The sequence below is a fragment of the Callospermophilus lateralis genome, chromosome X, assembly GCF_048772815.1.
Source record: "Callospermophilus lateralis isolate mCalLat2 chromosome X, mCalLat2.hap1, whole genome shotgun sequence".
NCBI classification, from domain to species: Eukaryota; Metazoa; Chordata; class Mammalia; order Rodentia; family Sciuridae; genus Callospermophilus; species Callospermophilus lateralis.
The window spans coordinates 22,142,018-22,147,073 of NC_135325.1; the positions used below are offsets into that span (position 1 = coordinate 22,142,018).

Consider the following 5,056-nt stretch of genomic DNA (forward strand, 5'->3'; position numbering starts at 1 on the left):
CCCAGCCCCAGGCCTAGCTTTGGCCAGAGGAAATAGTAGCCCACAGTTCAGAGTTCTAAATCAAAGGTCTGTCACTGAACATGGTTTGGACATGTTCATACATAAAATATACATTTAGGTATCTTCATTGATAAACATTGAATAATGCTCCGTCTGGCAACAATGTATATAGAAATGGCTATTAATATTCATTGACTCGCCCTCCCCGGCTCCATCTTCCGCGCGAGCGGGCTGGGCTCTGTCGCTGCTCCCGGTCAGAATGTCATACCCAGGCTATCCCCCGACAGGCTACCCACCTTTCCCTGGATATCCTCCTGCAGGTCAGGAGTCATCTTTCCCGCATCCAGGTCAATATCCTTATCCTAGTGGCTTTCCTCCAATGGGAGGAGGTGCCTACCCACCAGCGCCAAGTGGTGGCTACCCAGGAGCTGGAGGCTTCCCTGCATCTGGAGGGTATCCAGCCCCTGGAGGCTATCCTGGTGCCCCACAGCCAGGGGGAGCTCCATCCTATCCTGGAGTTCCTCCAGGCCAAGGATATGGAGCCCCACCCAGTTCAGCGAGCTTTTCTGGTTATCCACAGCCACCTTCACAGACTTATGGTGGTGGTCCAGCCCAGGTCCCACTACCTGGTGGCTTTCCTGGAGGATAGATACCTTCTCAGTATCCTGGAGGACAAACTCCTTACCCTAGTCAGCCTGCAGCAATGACTCAGGGTACTCAAGGGACCATTCAACCAGCTGCCAACTTCGATGCTATGAGAGATGCAGAAATTCTCTGTAAAGCAATGAAAGGATTTGGGACAGATGAGCAGGCAATTGTGGATGTTGTGGCCAGTCGTTCCAATGATCAGAGGCAAAAAATTAAAGCAGCTTTTAAGACCATGTATGGCAAGGATTTAATCAAAGATCTCAAGTCAGAGTTGAGTGGAAATATGGAAGAACTGATTCTTGCCCTGTTCATGCCTCCTACATATTATGATGCCTGGAGTTTACGGAATGCAATGCAGGGAGCGGGAACTCAGGAACGAGTATTGATAGAGATTTTTGCACAAGAACAAATCAAGAAATCCGAGACATTATCAGATGTTATCAATCAGAATTTGGACGAGACCTTGAAAAGGACATTAGGTCAGATACATCAGGACATTTTGAACGTTTACTTGTATCCATGTGCCAGGGAAATCGTGATGAGAATCAGAGTGTAAACCACCAAATGGCTCAAGAAGATGCTCAGCGTCTCTATCAGGCTGGTGAGGGGAGACTAGGGACAGATGAATCTTGCTTTAACATGATCCTTGCCACACGAAGCTTTCCTCAGCTGAAAGCTACCATGGAGGCTTATTCCAGGATGTCTAATCGAGATTTGTTAAGCAGTGTGGGCCGCGAGTTTTCTGGATATGTTGAAAGTGGTTTGAAGACCATCTTGCAGTGTGCCCTGAACCGTCCTGCCTTCTTTGCTGAGCGGCTGTACTATTCTATGAAAGGTGCAGGCACAGATGACTCCACTCTGGTCAGGATTGTGGTCTCTCGAAGTGAGATCGACCTTGTACAAATAAAACAGATGTTCACTCAGATGTATCAGAAGACCCTGGGCACAATGATTGCGAGTGACACAAGTGGAGATTACCGAAAGCTGCTTCTGGCCATTGTGGGTCAGTAGAAGGGATTTTTTTTTTTTAAAGGAATGAAGCTATTCATAGCTCATCCTTTAGAACAATGACTGACCCGCATGCAGCAGTATCAACTACCACTTAACCAAAACAGCTTTTTACCAAGGACTGTCAGGGTAATGTGCTCAGTTTGCACATGTTGTTGTTGCCTTAAATCTAATGTTATCTTTTCATTCTGTGTATAAAGTAAAGCCATATCACAATGATGTAATAATTTTGCAATGTTTGTAAAGCTTCATTCTCACTGCTTTTATTCTAATCAGGATTTCAAATTGAATAAAAATCACAGCAATATTTACATGTGTAAAAAAAAATATTCATTGACTCACTTATTAGAGGTGAAAGGGAACACATTGGTTCTGTATACTGGGAATAAATTGAAATGTATGTTTTCTTCAATTTTCCTGACAGATGATTTTAAATATAAATCATTTAGAAAATTAATGGAATATTTGCATAACATCTAAAGTTCATCTAATCTTAACTAAACTGAATTTCTTCTGTCGTATAGTAGAAAATGACAATTTTGGTTAGTGAACTTTGGGACCATTATGGAAATATTAATTTCACACACCTCCAGCTACTATTTCAAGTGTTTATCAGTTATATATTATGTGCCCTGAAACTTAGTCAGTGATACTTATTTCATTTATTACAATTCAAAAGAACCTATGAAGTATTATATTATGTAATAATTATTTTAGTAATATTTTATAAAAAGTAGTGGTTTATTTTGACAAAATACATGACTTGTAGTTTTTTCAGTTTATAATTGCATCTGGATAGGCACATAAAATATCTGACAGGAAAAAAAAACAATGGAGTTTCATCAGCAATTTTTATGAAAAAAAAGCATTAGAAGCAACAAATTAGAGTCATAAGGTATCTTTGCATTGCCACTTAACATATAAATAGCCATCTGAATTGTGTTTGCATAACCTTGAAGGAATTCAGAAATTTCAGCATTTATCAAATGATGTCTTCACTCTTGTCTCATTAAAGCCTTGGATTTCAGCATGTGCAAAAATCACAGTTGTGGGTCACAATTTTAGAATTTTCCTAATTGCACTCAGTACATGCATATGTTCACAAGAGAAACTTACTATCCTATATGCTTTTTGTGAATGTTATCTACCATAATGCAATCATTTTTTCCATATTTTTATTGATGCATTATAATTATACATAAAAATAGGATTCCTTGTTGCATATTTGCATATGCATATGATATAAAAATATAATTTTGCTAAAATCATCCCCCAGTACTTAGCTTTTTTCTCTCCCTGGTCCCTTTCCTCTTATCTACTGATATCACTTCTATTTTCATGAGATCTCCTTCACCTTTCATTTCCTTTTTCCTCTCTAGCTTCCATTTATGAGAAAACATAAGACTCTTGGCTTTCTGAGTTTGGCTTATTTTGCTTAACATAATGTTCTCAAATTCCATCAATCTTCCTGGAAATAACATAATTTCATTCTTTATTGCTGAATAAAATCCCATTATGTGTGTTTATCACATTTTCTTTGTATATCCATCCTTTGACAGACACTTAAGCTGGTCCCACAATTTGGCTATTGTGAATTGTGCTGCTATCAACATGGGTATGCATCTATTACTATAATATGCTAACTTTAATTCTTTAAATATCAAGGAGTGGTATAGTTGGGTCATATATGTTGGATACACATAATGCAATCATTTTAAAGTATTATTTAAAGCCAAATATTTTAACAATATGACTGACTCTATTTTTGTTTCCTTAATATGTTCCTTTTACAAAAGAACTTTCTTTTATGTCCCTTAAATTACAAACCACACAACTAGTAAACAATCCAAACCTCAAGACATGATGATGTGGAAAAATGTATTTATAGCAGATCGTTCAAAGTCTGTTGAGTTGATATATATGGGGATGATAACACCTGGCCTCCTTCTAGTTTCCTTTTGATCAAGACAAGTGCTTGGAAATTCTATGCTAAACTGCACTAAACCATGTTGGCAAATATTATCAGAGGATATTTCCATTAAATTTATTTTATGGCATAAAGTTTCAGAATAAAAGCACAACCCTCTGAGTTGCATTCCTGAAATGATTTTCTTTCTTTCTTTCTTTCTTTTTTGAGAGAGAGAGAGAATTTTTTTAATATTTATTTTTCAGTTTTCGGTGGACACAACATCTTTATTTTTATGTGGTACTGAGGATCGAACCCAGCGCCCCGCGCATGCCAGGTGAGCTCGTTACCACTTGAGCCACATCCCCAGCCCCCTGAAATGATTCTTATCAGTGGCAGGGTGGGGTCTCATTTACTCTTCACACATTAACCAAATTTCTGCTATTTCCTGGTCTGGTATAGGGTAAGATTCATGATCTGGTTTATAGGATCTAAGGGTTGGAAAGACTGAGAACTCATCTGGTTCAATATTCCATCTCAAACAGGAATCTGTATAATAAGAGCAAAAGCAAAGTGAATACATTTGAATAAAGGGCACTTTATTATTGTTGCTGTTTGAGTTGTATACTTATGAAAGGTGGGCGCATTAAACAGATCCATTTTCAAATTCCATTTCTACAATTTACTAATTCTATGATTTTTGCCAGTTTCTTAGTCTCCCTAAGTTTCAGTTTATTTAACCTAGGATAGTAATTCCTGCCTCTAAAGATGTAAAGAATTTACAGAGATAATGAATGTATATCACTTTTCACTGTTGCTGGACATGTTGATTATTCAGTATTTATCATTTATAATGATGAGGACAGTGAGGGTAGTGGTGACAACTGGAAATGATTGTGTATTGGAGCAGTGCAGAAAACTTTCTTCACTCCTGATATACTATGGCAAGTTGCTATCAGTTGGTAAGAAAAGCGTAATGCCAAGAGTACTAGTCAGCTTCCTGTTACTATAACAAAGTACCAGAGATCATCAACTTATAAAGAGTAAAGGTTTATTATGGTTCAGAGTTTTGGAATTTTGAGTACATGGTTGGTTGGTTGATTCTGTTATTTTGGGGCCTATTGTAAGGTAGCATATCATGGCAAGCAACACATGGTAGAGCAAAGCCAGTCACCTCATGGCAGGGGAGCAAAAGAGAAAGAAAAAGTGTAGGGCACTGTCCTCTATAAGGGCACAGCCACAATGACTGGAAGACCTCCCACTAGATCTTACCTCTTGGAGGTTCTGCCACCTCTCAAGAGTGCCAAGCTAGGAACCATACTATTGACTGACTCCTCTTTGGGAGACATTTCAGTTACAAACTCTAGCACTAGGAAAGAGTACAAAGAGCATTTTATGTGGCCAGTCTTCATCCAATAAAAATTGTTGTGGGTTGAGTTGGTTTTGCTCTAGTTACTATAGACGTTTCTGGGGAAGAAACTCCGTATTCTGGTT

The 5,056-nt window shown here is 38.5% G+C and overlaps 1 pseudogene; it reads left to right on the forward strand.

Annotated features, from left to right (window-relative positions):
- The first annotated feature begins 210 nt into the window (after window positions 1-210).
- On the forward strand, window positions 211-1,894 carry LOC143638855 (annexin A7 pseudogene; annotated as a pseudogene).
- The last annotated feature ends 3,162 nt before the right edge of the window (window positions 1,895-5,056 follow it).